Genomic DNA, 16,542 nt, shown 5'->3' with positions numbered 1-16,542 from the left:
TTATATAAATAAATTAAATCGTTCAACAATTACATATATTCGATACTAGCAAAACACATCCTAAATTAATTAATATCTACACATACTTCAAACTAATTTGTAGAGCTCATCCCAACATTTCTTTGTATAATTCTCTTTAAGCTTCACTGTCTTTTAATAATTTCTGTATTTAAAGGCCCTCTTATCACAACATTGATCCTCATTCAACATAATGTCCTAGATAGTAGAATCAGATCTTGATCATTTCTTATTTCCCTTTTTCTGCAAAAAGGCAAACCAAAATTAGTGACAAAATGCCAACCTCCGTCTCAATTTTACAAATTGCAGTACATCGACATGTGGCTGTCATTACATTGTCAAATCTACAAACTTATGCTCTACAAAAATATGAGTATTTAACAAAATTGGGCATCTAACCTTTCTTAAACTCTAAAGCTTAAAGTATAATTTCAATCTGGCAAAAAAAAAGTCAAGCCAACAAAAGGTTAATAAAAAACATGACTACAATATTCTAATTAGGCCATCGAACAAGACAACACATACATGTTACTTATCAGCGAGGTTGAAACTTCTTAGGCCTCTTAATGCAGCACCCAAAATGAATAGAAATTTTTTAGGAGGTTAATGAAAATAGTAGTAGAAGTCTCAAATAATTTGAATCCATTATATGAGAAATCACAAATTCCCTGCAATAGCATAAATATGCAGGTGGCAAATTCAAATGGATAAAACAAAGGTACTAAAAGCCTGCAAACACACAAATGTAGCCTATCATCATTAAAATTTAGATGTAATCTAAGTTGCTTGCCAACTCGCATGACCAATTAGCTTATTATCTAGAAATTTGTAGGAAAGAAACATTGAGCAACGCCAACCAACAATTTGGGTAATTTCTGAACTCCCAATACCCTAATTTAACCAACATAATTCATTTTGACGACTTTAAACAAATTATCAAAACCTAAAATCAACTAATTAATCGACGAATAAAAGAATTAAAAAGACATAAACCCTAATTTCACAAAATTTAATCATCAAATTTTACCTCGTCGAAGCATCAGGATCCATTGATCGTCAGGTATGGCTGCGTTAATCTCGACGATTGAACGTATAAGGCTGAGTTACTGATGCCGAAGGCTTTGATAGTTGAAGAGAGAGAAACAAAGATGAGGGATAAAGGAAAAATGGAAAATGAATGAAATCTGAGCGTTTAGGGGTTTGTTGAAGGATTTGGAGTTTGGTCGTGTTAATCTCGGCCTTTCATAATATTATTAGATCAATGGTTGTTAAGTGGCTCTCATGGTTCTCATTATATGGGTGGTTCTCACCGGATCTCGACCATATATATATATATATATACGCGCACACACACACACTAGATAGCATCTCGTACTTCGCACGGTCTGTTTGTATATTTTGTTATTATAAGTGAAGGAAAAATAATATAGTTGATATATGATATTTAGTATTTTACCTCAAAGTAAAATAGATTAACTTTTTTCAAATATTATTTTTTACGTATTTTTTTCAAAGTATTTTTAAATATATAAAGTAAGTAATAGACGATGTTTTATAAATGGTGTAGACAACATCTATTTGAGAATATTTAAAAAAAAGAATTATATATTCTTTTTTTCTCACATCTCTTATAACACAAATGTCCTGAATGTAACCATTATTATCATTGTGATTATTAATATGCAGTTCATGCCACAGTGCACATACCTACTCTTTACCACAGTGTGTGTACCCTCTTGATAGTTGATATTTCTCATTTCTTTTCAATTAAACAAAGAAATTGCATATAAAATAACTATATGGAATTCAATGCTAAGTTATGTTGGAAAACCCTCAATTTGCATAATAAGGTTTTAGAGTTTTGTTATCATAACTCCATTGCATTAAAATATTTAAATAGTATTTTGACAATTTGAAATCTTTATGAATAGAGTTTTTAGATACATGCAAAAATAAAAATTAAAACAATGTGTATAAATACTTAACTCTTACGTAGATTATTTGTATTGTATTGTATAATGCATTTAAATTTAAAAAAGTGAAATTTTAATACATTTCATCTTTTTGTACGATCTCCATAACTTATTTATTTCTACGAAAAGCACATATTCATTAGATTTAATATTTAATAACTATAATGAAAATTATACTCATACGAAAGCATTTTTTGCTATAAATTTTAAAACATTAGTTTCGTATTTTTTCTCAAAATATTTTTTAAATTAGCTATATTATTTATTTAATTTTATCTTATAAATAACTTTATTAAATTATTGTTGATGTTGATGTTTATGTTACATTAATGCTTGTAATTAATGATTAAGTTGTCATTAATGGTGTATTTAAGGCTGAATTGGACACTTGTCGTATCCACACCTTCCCAACCCAATTATATATATATATATATATATATATATATATATATATATATATATATATATATATATATATATATATATATATATATATATATATAGAGAGAGAGAGAGAGAGAGAGAGAGAGAGAGAGAGAGAGAGAGAGAGAGAGAGATCTTGTGAGTTTGGTTTCTTTTTGTGAGTTGTGAGTTTGCACTTTGAAATCTCAACCACTAGATTATATTAGAGATGAGTGGCCAAGATCTAATCTTACATGTCATATAAATCACTGTCATTTACTTATTTTCTCTTTTTTCTAATGTTACTTTTTTCTTTTACTTTTAAAATTTTTTTAATCTCTTTTTTTTTACCTCGTGTTATTATGCTGTTATTGTGCTTTTTTTTACCACTTTGATTTTTTTTCTCTTATATTTTTCTTTAAGTTTCTCATTATGTTACCTTTTTTTCTTTTTCTTTTTTGTACCGGATTTTTTTTTACTTGAAATTTGTTTTACTCTTATTTTTTTTACCTCGTGTTATTATGCTGTTATTGTGCGTTTTTTTTTACTTTGATTTTTTTTCCTCTTTTTTTTTTACCACATGTTATTGTGTTGTTATTATTATTCCGCTGTTATTGTGATGTTATTCTGCTGTCACTTTGATATTTTTTTTACGACTTTGATTTTTTTTTCTTTTTTTTACCATGTGTTATTGTGCTTTTATTCTACTGTTATTCTGCTATTATTGTGATGTTATTCCGGTGTCACTTTGATTTTTATACTACTTTAATTTTTTTTACTAATTTGATTTTTTTACTCTTTTTTTTTACCGCATGTTATTGTGCTGTTATTCTGGTGTTATTGTGATGTTATTCCGGTGCCACTTTGATTTTTTTTACGACTTTGATTTTTTTTTTTACCACGTGTTATGGTGCTGTTATTCTACTGTTATTGTGATGTTATTCCGGTGTCACTTTAATTTTTTTTACTACTTTGATTTTTTTACCATGTGTTATTGTGCTGTTATTATGGTGGTATTGTTATTCTGTTGTTATTGTGATGTTATTCCGGTGTCACTTTGATTTTTTTTACTCTTTTTTTTCCCGTGTTATTGTGCTATTATTGTAGAGTTATTGTGATGTTATTGTGTTGTTATTGTGATGTTATTCTCACCCTTCTCTAATTTTCTCATTATTCAAATGTACCCCATTGTTATTCCGTGTTACTCTTATGTTATTCAATATTACCTACTCAATATCTATTTGAGTATGCACACAGAATATCACTGAACAAACAAGAAGGTATTAAAAGGATCAAGTAATAAATTGGTGGAAATTTTGGCAGACAAATATATATCAATACATTGGACAAACATTTTCCATTCTAAAATTATGTAAATTATTTATAATTGATCCATATTGAAAATCACCTCTACTAATAAAAAAGAAGACATGCTGAACATCCAGATGGACCACATTATCATCAACTCTATTGTTTGCTAAAGTAAAAAAATATTGATGCTAGACGAACTAGACTAAACTTCATGTCCTGATGATGAACCCGGAACAAAGTTGCATCCAATTTTTTCAGTATCTATAGATATAATGTTCAAGTCTCCCAACTCTAGATCACTGCTTTGCAAGAATGTAAAAGTTGTCCTGACATTTGACTCTTGTTGAATAACTGCATTCGGCAGGCTATAAACTGTCTCACCCCAAATCCACATTGATTAGAAAAAATCCCAACACTACTACGAGCTGAAATATTCCTTATCGGCAATCTGGATTTCCTCGGAACTACCTGGGTTGTACCTATCCCCGTTGCATTTGAATTCGGTGAAAGTAAATGTGGTGTATTGATAGGTTTACTGTTACCATCTAGATCTTCATCACGAACATTTTCAGTGAAATTTCTGTCATTTTTCATGAAATCCATTAATCTCAAAATTCCATGAATGAATTGACATTATCATCAACTCAGTCATAGCGAATCAATAAAAGACACCCCCAACAACTTTGTATACAATTCCGGCAACCATATTAGCAGCAATACTAATTCAATCTCAAATACCAAGCTCTCAGCATCCAATCCAACATGACTACTAGTAAAATCACATTAGATTATGCTCTATCAATCAGCACATTAAAATGACTAAATAATCGAACCTCCATCAAATGAGATTTATACAAACTTTGAAGACGGAATAAAGAAATAAGATTTATACAAATTCCGTTCATAATTCTAGCGAGATTCTTCTTGAAGCCACCGTTGTTATTAAATTTGATAATTACGTTTTGAGAAAGAGAGAATTACGTTTTGAGATCTGCGATTTTGAATGTTGAATCGAAGAAATTGGAGACGAAGAAGGGTAAATGTCTGGGACTTGCAGTTCGTAAGTTTTTTCTCAGCGTTTTTTTATATATAGAGTCGGGATCCGGTGAGAACTCCTAAATATTTGAGGATTGAGTAATGAATGAAATATCACACCATATACAAAACAATACCGCGAGAAAATTTGACAAACAAAACCCCCTAAAACTCCCAAAATCAGTCATCAGTTTCTCTCTCTAAAAAAATTACCAAAATCAAACAAAACATTCAAATGAAAAATATCACAAAATCCTCTCTAAAATCTCGATAAAAATCCGCAAAAACCTAAAATTTCAAAGACGAATTCAACTGCATTTTAACATTCTAGATTTATTCGTGTAGAATTCTTTCCAAAATCGTCAAGGTACATTTGTTTCTCATTTTTATCTATTTCTGCGATTTTTTTCAACTTATGTAGTATTAAATTGATTATACATGTTGATTTTGTTCAAAATTATTGTATGTATGTTGAATTAGATGAGTTTAATAAGATTAAATAAAAAACATCGAACTAATTATCGAGTTATTTAGGGTACTTTCATGTTCTAATGCTTTGATTTGAATGCAGGTATAAGTTTTGTTCTAATGCTTTAGAATTTTTGGAATTAGGTATATTTGGGGGAAAATTTGTTAAAATCGATTAATTATACAATATGCGTGTACGGATACGTATGTATATTGTTGTGCATATTTTTGTTTGAGTGTTGAAATGTTAAATCTTCTGATCAATTGATTATATATCGTAATTTACAGGAGTAAATGAGATGGAGTAGTTCTGTTTTACGGTAATTTGTGAATTTTTGGTAGTGATTGAAGTAAAATGGGGAAAGGAGGGCAGGATTATGGTAAAAAAGAAGAGAATTTGAGTAGTAAACCAGGGAAATGCAGAGATTCATTTTCGCCGTGGGCGAAAGACGTGAAGGAGTGTGAGGAAAAGTATGGTGTTAGTTGTGATGTCGGTCTTTTGAGTGAGGGGGTCAAGAAAAGGCAGAGAGTTTATAGATTGAATGAATTGGATAAGCATGATGGGGTTTTAGTTTGGAGATTGATTTTGGATCAATTTAATGATACTTTAGTTAGGATATTGCTTTGTTCTTCAATATATTTGCGTGGTATGATGGTGATGAAGGTGGAGAGATAGGGATTACGACGTTTGTTGAGCCATTGGTGATATTCTTGATATTGATTCTGAATGTTATAGTTGAAGGAAATGTAGATCTTTATACATAAACATACTCATATATGTTATAAATTAATTTGTCATAAAATTAAATATGGATTTTATGCATGCAAACAAATGATAAAATAGAGGAGAAATCATGTTCTTACATTGGTGATTTCGGTTTTATGGGCACAAAAGAAATCTCCTTTTCTTTTGTTCTTGTGCTTTCCTAAAATGGAAGAACCAAGATCCAAGTGTAGGATCTCTCCTTAGGATTAATACCCAAAGCTTTCTCTTAATTAAGATTAATATTATGAGAACTAGTACAATATTAATCTAGTAAAAATTGACCCAAAAATATTATAATACACTTAATATTTTCGGTTTATAGAGAGAAGAAGAAGAGATTTATTTTTTTCTCTCTAGAATACTAATTTTTGGATGAGTGATTGAATGAATTGTGTTACACAACATTTTGTATATTATTAGGTAAAAATATTGAAAAAACCATGATGGTTTTTGCCTTCTCAAAACCGGGTGGAAGGGGGGGCTTTTAGGGGAGCCAATGCATGCAATTGTTGCTCTTAACAATAAACATTAGGTTTGCATGGCTAAATAGTAGGTAATCATTGTGTTTCCATTATCTTAATCAAACACAATATTAGCCTATTTCTTCCCCTAATTTCGGCACACATGGATAACAAGTAATCCATTTTATTTTTGTCAATTGTCAATATGTCACATGTCATATGTCACATAAATTTGTCATGCAATTTTTAACATATTAAAAATCAACGTATTATTAAAAATACGTCACATACAAAAATCGACTTAGTAATTTCATAATTACTTGTACCAAAATATTTTACCATTTATAAATCACAACAGATTGTATTTATAATAATTCATTCAATTCCGATTGTTTCTTTAAACAATAATTTCATCCGAGTAATGATACAATTCGATTACTCGATCAGTATCTCATTTAATCACATTTCAATATGATACGTAAATTTTACTTCCAAAATTGTCCGTCGATTTTTCAAATAATTTAATTAACTCGTAACGTTATACGATTAATTAAATAATCAATTAAGAGTGTTGCCCTATAGGTATGACCTAGGGGGTCAACTGATCACCACCGTCGCACGACAGTAATGTCAAACTCTAGTCAGCCAATCATTACCGATATATGTTGACCAGTTGACAGTAACAATATTACTTCCCAATTGTATTCTTTATAATGAGATTTAAACATGTGATCATCATGATCAACAGTCGTGATCGCATTATTGTCGGAGGACACATATTCCAACAATCTCCCACTTGTCCTCGACAAGTGTGCGTCACCAATTCTCTTGTCCTATTACTATCCCCCACTCAATGCAAGGTGTCTTTCAGGTCGTACTTGCAAGTGATCATATCGAAAGTGGTTTCCTCGATCTGGAGAATAACTGATTGACCGGACTTATTTATCATAGATACTTTCCGAGCGTGGCCACGCATTTCGATTCATTACTCCTCGAGTGGCCCCGAGATATTGTTATAACCCCGACTAGGGGTGGACAATTCCTATCGCACTCATTCCCTTCGACTAGCCACACCATCATAACCCAAAATATGCCCATTTGACCCCATTTACGAAGGTCGTAGTAACACAAATCAAAGTTAATCTGAAACTGTGCCATCTTAGGTGAATAGTCTTTAGTCAAAAGAATCGACTCATTCGAATACTATAGTAGCTCTTGCCACGACCAGGCTATATAAATTTGCCAGAACTCTATAAGCGGTCATTAGGCCCGACAAAATGTTCCTAACAGTCTGCCTATGTGATCGACTAGTCATCTCACATGACTCTATGGCACTTGAACTTGTCATCAATCGCATCACACTCTAGTCACTTCGAGACGTCACCTCATATAAGTAACTATGGGCAAATACAATGTTAATCCATGTTCACTTTAACGGGGTTCAATTGTCTCTACAACCCGTTTGGATATAACAATGTGCAAGGTGAGTTAATAATAACTCAAACGACAAATGTCGACATCACACTCGGGTAGTCAATATCATATTACAACCTTGTGATGTATATTGTCAGTGTAAACACTTATTGATTGCAATAGAAGTTTAACATCCCATGTGTCCATGTGTTCAAACTTCTTACACTTGTAATCTCCTTTACATTCATGTTCTTTCTCATAACATGAATCTTACCAAGTACACATCAAGGTTCCCGACCTTGGTTTCGGTTCTTTAACTTGAAAGAACTTTCTTATCGACTATCACACAACGAACGAATTTGTGATGAATGATATAACTTGTACTGATCAAGTATTCCATCCACACACAATGCACTAGGTATATGTTTTGTAGAATCTTGTAACAATTGACAAGATTATTTGCTTAGCACTTCTCACAAGTCCTAGCTTAACTAGGAAAGATTATTTTTGAATAACCTCTTATTCAACCAAGCATCTTTCCAAAACTTCTCATTTCTCTTTCTAGGCTTGAAAGAATTGGGATTCTCATAAATCCTCATATGTGCTCGGATTTTCTATAATATGTGCAACCTCTTGACACACAATGGAACATTCCGTCAAACACTGAAATCGCTCATCGGATTCTACTTGAGAATTCATGACGTTTCTATTATGGCTTACCATCCATCATCATGCTCTTATGCATATGATTCATAATTGGACATGTACATGATTATTCTAATGGAGGAAACATTAGTTACTAATAATCATGAGATCAACCGTTCATAGGTTCAATGAATGACCATGACTGCTAATGGTAATTCCATTTTTATCTACATGAATAACCTATCTTTAATGTTGATACGATGTGTATCTCTTAATACTAATCCAACATCCCTTGATGTAATTGGATTCATCATAGTCCATTTTCATCCAGAATTGAAAACTCAAAAGCTTCTTTATGAAAGAAGGTATTAGCTCGTCATTCTTTAATGAGTGATGAGTTGTAAAAATTCAAAGGATGATAGCTCCCACTAAATTCCATGTCTTCACATGAGAATTTCCTAACTCCCACTCAATTCTACACATTTCGAAATTGACTTCTCAATCGAAATTTTTCAAGAATTGAAACATAAATTGCATTGCCAAGTTATTAATATAGAACCATATATGTTCCCATCATATCCTTTCAAAATACCTATTTCGAAGAGGTCTCATCTTAACCTTACGGAAAGAGATTTTAAATCTCCAACACACTCATGTCATAATGATGTGTAGCAATGTCATTATTCAGATATAAATAATATCTAGAACACGTCCTTCGAAAATCCCCTTTTGGAAGGAGGTTTAACCATTTCATAATGAGGTTAAGCAATGACATTTGTGTGGTTAAAACTTTGGCCATTGAAGATATCGGTATATCAATCTTTGCAACTCGATCATAACTAGTATGTTACTATGATTCATTTAGGCTCTTAAGTAAATCTCAAGGTTGAAACTATTGGTCAAATATTTCATAAACTTAGTCAAAAAACTTGTTAAGACTTTACATTAGTCATTTTTCTTCCAAAACTTTCTTTTGGTCTCCTCGTGTAGTTATCTTGAGAATATATTCTTATGATTACTTCACTTGGTCTCTTTAGTCATATAGAACTAACTTGAGACCATAGATCTCATCTATTCGGTATACTATGTAAATAGATATACCTTCATTCAAATCATTCTCTATTGCGTAGATCTTCATTTACACAAGTACACAATTTTATCTTGCCTTGTGTGTTGTGTCCTCATTTTTCTCCCACTCTATCTTTAGAATAAATACACTATAGATTCAAAGATAGCATATGAGACACAAATTAATGATGTTGAAGTATAAGGAGAACTATCTCATAGATAGACTAATAGTTATTGATTTCATATGTGTACTTGGTGATTGACATACCTTTAAGAGAGTTCATAGACTCAAAATCGCTTTATAAATTATCATACACAAGCCTTAAGCATGTGGACATATAATGAAACCCGTCATTATATTTGTCTATTAGATCACTTTAAGTGAATAATATTATGTTTCTAAGAGCAAGCATTTAAAGATGAATTTTAGAACATAAAAGGATAAATGATAAAAGGGGTGACTTGGGTTGCAAACCAAGTCACCATCATCCAAAATACAAACCATTATCCAAAATACTTTTCCATGTCGAACACGGAAACTTAAAGTTCTAAAAATCCAAAACATAATTTAAAATAAGACAATGAAAAGCAAAGCTCCATGAAAGCTATCCCTAGCTTCTTGATGGTTTCTTATGCTTGCTTTTCCTTTCCCTTGTCTTTGCTTGGTGGAGGCCCTATTTACAATAAAAAGGGAGATACATTATCACAACTTTGCATCATAATACCATAGTTGAATTAGAAACATAAAAGAAGGATAGTCATTTACCTCTTTGGAGTGATCTTTCCGCCTTAATATCACCAAGGTATTTGGAACAATTTCTTTTCCAATGGCCCATACCATTACAATAATGGCATTTATCAAGAGGACCCTTCTTGATCTTTGAGGTGCTAGCTTCACAAGTCTTAGCTTTGGTGAATGTGGGAGCTTGCTTCTTGCCCTTTCTCCCATTCTTCTTGAATTTCCCCTTACTCTTAGTGCTTATGTTAAGCACATCCTTGGGTGGGTTCACATTTAACCCAATGTCCCTTTCGGCTTGCACAAGTAACTTGTGCAACTCCTCAAGTGACACATCCTTGTCTTGCATGTTGAAATTCACCCGGAATTGCACATATGCCTTGACTTTGGACAAGGAGTGTAGAATCCTATCTACGATGAGTTCTTTGGGGATTTCAACCTTTTGAATTTTCAAGGTCTCGACAAGCTCTAATAGTTTGAGCACATGAGGGCTAACCTTTTGGCCCTCTTTGAAGTCGAGATCAAAGAATGCCGCGGCCGCCTCATATTGGACGATCCGCGGAGTTTGTGAAAACATGGTCACAAGTTTGGAGTAAATCTCATTAGCATTGCCCATTTTAAAGGCTCTCCTTTGGAGGTCCGCCTCCATCGCAAATATCAAGACATTTTTCATTGCGGCGGACTCCTTTTGGTAAGCCTCATATGCTTCCCTAGTGGCCGCGGTGGACCTAGTGGAGGGTTCGGGTGGAGAGGCCTCGGTAAGGTAACGAAGCTTGTCGTCACCTTCGGCGGCTAATTTGAGTTGGGCATCCCAATCGGAGAAATTTGACCCATTCTTTTCAAGTTTACATCGATCCATAAAGGATCGGAGCCATGACGAACTAGCGAGAGGTGTGGCGTTAGGAGTTGGTGTTGGTGTTGCCATTTGTTATGAAAAAGAAGTGGTCTACAAAACAAAATATAAGGAGTAAAACAAATGTCGTTTTAATAATAATACTCGTAAAAATGTATGATTTAAACAAGTTTTATGCATTTTTCTAGTGACCTCTACCCAACTAGATAAATGATTTCAAGACCCAAATTCATATCGACTTAGGCACGGTATGGCCGATGAAACCTTTATCAATATAACTCGGTGGATTAACGTTTTAATCGATTCTACTTTTAGAACTCTTGGTCGATAAAATTACTCTAATAATTATCTATAGCCCGGAACACATGCAACTACGGTCGCGAATACTTCCGTTAAGCTCAATCCAAATTTCGAATAAATGTGTCCATGATCCAAATCCACATCAACTTGGGCACGGTATGGCCGATGAAACCCTCATTAACTTGAACTCGGTGGATTAACACTCATCACCCACTTCCCCTACGTAACAAGGTTTGTACCCCGGTAGGGCCGAGTGCACTCCCTCGCGAAATAGGTTTTCATGGTTTCTACTATTTGGTAAGGCTATGTCTCAATTGATTATTTTAGCGAGAGGTCATGTCAATTTATTATCTATCACGTTTTAAGTGAACTAAAGCGGTGAACTACGATAATTCTAATTGACACGGTTGATAAACTCGATAAAATAAGGATGCATGTTTTAGTTATGGCGATTTAGCGATGCATGTGACATAAAATAAAATGCAAGCATAAAGATAAATAAATCCTAGTATGGCCTTTCCTAAAATAGAAAAACTATTTAACTATTACATATTCGGAAACCAACTCCATTGGTCCCTTGAACTTCGGTTGTGGCACGCATCTCGAGGTAACACCGTCTTTATGTATCGCCATTCTTGAAGAAATCCGTCTTTGGGAACTCCGGAATGAATAAAATTACATAATAAATTACATAATTTCCTATTATACATTTGTAACTAAAATAAAATAAATCTATTAAATTACAAAACGGTGATACGAGATCACAATAAAATTACAACCGAATCGATATTCCCATACATTTCGGGAAATACCAATTAAAATCTAAGGCCATACTAAGTAAAATTACATAATTCAAAATTACATAAATTTAAAATTATGACAATCATAAAGGAAAAATGCAGCATTATAATATGTATGAACATGCTCAAATTTATGCTAAATCGCCTTTAATTAGCCAATATCGTATATTACTCGGTTTTTACGGATTTGCGTGATTTCAACATTTTTATAATCACAAAAATACATAAACTCATATTTATGCATAAGTTAATTACCCTAACCTCTTAGAACTCAAAATTTAGTCTTCACTAATAATTTGACCATAATTAACCTATATTTTATAAAATTGTTCATAAATGGACCAAAAATTACAAAAATAAGCTATAAACTTCAAATAAATCACAAAATTTCAAATAAATTCAAATTTTGAAATTTAAACTCATGAACATTCTGGAAAAATACCATGAAACTCATAATGTTCAAAATCTTAGGCTAAAAATTTCGAAATTTTTCCGGAAAAAACAATGTTGCGGTTGATCGGTTTTAACTAAAATAATCATAAAAACATGGAAAAATTATTTTCATTAACTTTTCAATTTTAGATCTGAAAAAGATAATAAAATGCAACATTAGACGTTTTTCCAAAGTCATAGATTATGTTTTATTAATTTTTCACTAATAATGTCACTATTTATGCTATTTTTCTTCAAAAATCCATTAATCATGCAAAAAGACTTCTTTATAGCCAATTATTTTACAAACATCTTGTAAAATTGCATGTGACAACATATTAATTTTATATGACCAGATTCGAAATTTAACTCATATTAACCTATTTTTCACCTAAATCCGAATTTAATAATGAAAAATCCATTTTTCGAGCATAATAAGTCCAAAAATAATGAAAATTTACAGGTTATCTCAAAATAATATATGTGATAACATATCCAAAAATTACTGGAAAATTCGAAGTATAGCTAATTTTAGACCGAAAATGACATTTTTACTCATAAAATGTCATTTAAATGCCATTTTAGTATAATATGAACAATAAAAATCCGTAAAATTAACCAAAATATCCTAAAACATTTTAGGACCAAAAATATTAACATGCATGAATTAATTTCGTGATATATCATAATAACACAAATTTTACAAGTTTTATATGTTATTCTTATAACTCGGAAAAACTTTTAACCGATTTGCATGCAAACAACCGTGGCTCTTGATACCGATTGAAGGAAATGTAGATCTTTATACATAAACATACTCATATATGTTATAAATTAATTTGTCATAAAATTAAATATGGATTTTATGCATGCAAACAAATGATAAAATAGAGGAGAAATCATGTTCTTACATTGGTGATTTCGGTTTTATGGGCACAAAAGAAATCTCCTTTTCTTTTGTTCTTGTGCTTTCCTAAAATGGAAGAACCAAGATCCAAGTGTAGGATCTCTCCTTAGGATTAATACCCAAAGCTTTCTCTTAATTAAGATTAATATTATGAGAACTAGTACAATATTAATCTAGTAAAAATTGACCCAAAAATATTATAATACACTTAATATTTTCGGTTTATAGAGAGAAGAAGAAGAGATTTATTTTTTTCTCTCTAGAATACTAATTTTTGGATGAGTGATTGAATGAATTGTGTTACACAACATTTTGTATATTATTAGGTAAAAATATTGAAAAAACCATGATGGTTTTTGCCTTCTCAAAACCGGGTGGAAGGGGGGGCTTTTAGGGGAGCCAATGCATGCAATTGTTGCTCTTAACAATAAACATTAGGTTTGCATGGCTAAATAGTAGGTAATCATTGTGTTTCCATTATCTTAATCAAACACAATATTAGCCTATTTCTTCCCCTAATTTCGGCACACATGGATAACAAGTAATCCATTTTATTTTTGTCAATTGTCAATATGTCACATGTCATATGTCACATAAATTTGTCATGCAATTTTTAACATATTAAAAATCAACGTATTATTAAAAATACGTCACATACAAAAATCGACTTAGTAATTTCATAATTACTTGTACCAAAATATTTTACCATTTATAAATCACAACAGATTGTATTTATAATAATTCATTCAATTCCGATTATTTCTTTAAACAATAATTTCATCCGAGTAATGATACAATTCGATTACTCAGACCGTATCTCATTTAATCACATTTCAATATGATACGTAAATTTTACTTCCAAAATTGTCCGTCGATTTTTCAAATAATTTAATTAACTCGTAACGTTATACGATTAATTAAATAATCAATTAAGAGTGTTGCCCTATAGGTATGACCTAGGGGTCAATCGATCACCACCGTCGCACGACAAGTAATGTCAAACTCTAGTCACCAATCATTACCGATATATGTTGACCGAGTTGACAAGAATAACAATATTACTTCCCAATTGTATTCTTTATAATGAGATTTAAACATGTGATCATCATGATCAACAGTCGTGATCGCATTATTTTCGGAGGACACATATTCCAACAATAGTTGGGGTGTGGTAGGAAAGCAATGGATTGGTTTGGATGATCAATGTCAAGTATTTCCTTACCTAGGAATATGTCGATGATGGGTGGTCGCTAACGAACTTTAAATTCTCGTTTAAGAAGTGTACTTATTACTTTGAAATTGTTGTAGCACTGGATGTTGCTGCAATTCCTGAAGGGTTTCCTGCAGTTATAACGACTTGCCTGGCCCTTGGAACACGAAAGATGGCTCAGAAAAAATTCTCTGGTTAGAAAATTATATAGTGTTGAGACTCTTGGTTGCACAACTGTTATTTGTTCTGACAACACTGGTACTTTGACCACCAATCAGATGGCTGTGTCAAAACTTGTTGTCATGGGCTCGAGGCGAGGTGCCATTAGAACCTTCAATGTGTAGGGGACTACCTATGATCAAAAGCTGATGGTCTAATACAAGACTGGCCTACCGGTGACATGGATACAAATCTTCAAATTATTGCCAAAGTTGCAGCTATATGCAATGATGCCGGTGTCGAACAATCTGGTGGTCACTTTATTGCCAGCGGTATGCCTACTGAGGCTGCATTAAAGGTGAGACTTGAGAAAAATTTTGGCTTCCTGTTTTTCTCTTTTGGCATGTGCATACTTCCACTGGCGTTCTTAGATTGAGATCAAGTCATTATATGTAGACATGAGAGCGGAAAGGTTGTCTCAAAGTATTGGCATTCTAACCATAGTAGTTTGATTCACTTAAACCACACAAAGTGGTATGGAGTTCTATTTGGGTTTGTGTGAATTTCGAGAGAGATTAATTATGTAATTAGGGTATATTTTTACTTAATTAAAAATATTTTGGCTGCCGGCATGACTGGTTGTGATTGTGATGGTAGGCCGTGTTAGTTGTTTTGACAAAGATGATAGATATGGGGTTAGTTGTGTATTACATTCATTACAACGACATTTTTGTATATTTTTTTTGTATGAGATCTGAAAGTAGTAGCACGCCGGAGTTGGGCGGCAATCTTAAGTTGTCTCATTTTTGTATTTTTTTTTTGGTCATCAATATCAGGAAACCTCGGGCAGATTTGTTACTTATATTTTACTTTTGTGATATTGAGAAACAATATCACACGTTATTAGAAACAATATCACACCTTATATAAAACAATATCACTATTTCACAAGTGATTTAAATGACTCTCCAATTCTATGATACTCTAAAACAATATCAGAACCATTAAAATAAAATACCACAAGTTCTTAGAAACAATGTCACAGTTTTGTTATTAATGTGTTAAACTTACTACTGACATGTTTTTTTATCTTTTTTTTTTTTTTTTTTTGCAGATTTTTTCACTTCCGGATGTTGATTAAGAGCTTGTGTGCATGCTGAGAAAGTCTATATTACATCATCAACATAACAAAATAGTCTTTTTTTACTCATTTTACTCACATATACACATTCTTTTATGCTTAAATGTAATTCCAAATGGCAATAATTTTGTATTCTTTCTTCATTTTTGGTTAACAATATCATAAAACCCCAAAATCAATAATATAGTGTTACCAAGATTTGTCTTTTGTATTTTACAATATCACACGTTATTGTAAGCAATATCACACTTCATTTGAAACAATATCACCATTCTTCTGAAACAATATCATCACATCACACTAATTTGTAGACAATACTCCTTGTGTGATATACTTATAGACAATATCACTCTGTATACAAAACAATATCACGGTTAAAAGTATTTTAAAAGGAGTCTCCAATTTTATGCTACTGTGAAAGAATATCACAACCAGTAAAATAAA

The 16,542-nt window shown here is 32.0% G+C and overlaps 1 pseudogene; it reads left to right on the top strand.

Moving 5' to 3' along the window:
• The first annotated feature begins 5,562 nt into the window (after positions 1–5,562).
• On the top strand, positions 5,563–16,098 carry LOC141608185 (calcium-transporting ATPase 4, endoplasmic reticulum-type-like; annotated as a pseudogene).
• The last annotated feature ends 444 nt before the right edge of the window (positions 16,099–16,542 follow it).

Source organism: Silene latifolia, chromosome 10 (genome assembly GCF_048544455.1).
Source record: "Silene latifolia isolate original U9 population chromosome 10, ASM4854445v1, whole genome shotgun sequence".
In the NCBI taxonomy this organism is placed as follows: Eukaryota; Viridiplantae; Streptophyta; class Magnoliopsida; order Caryophyllales; family Caryophyllaceae; genus Silene; species Silene latifolia.
This window is presented reverse-complemented; position numbering and strand designations above follow the sequence as displayed.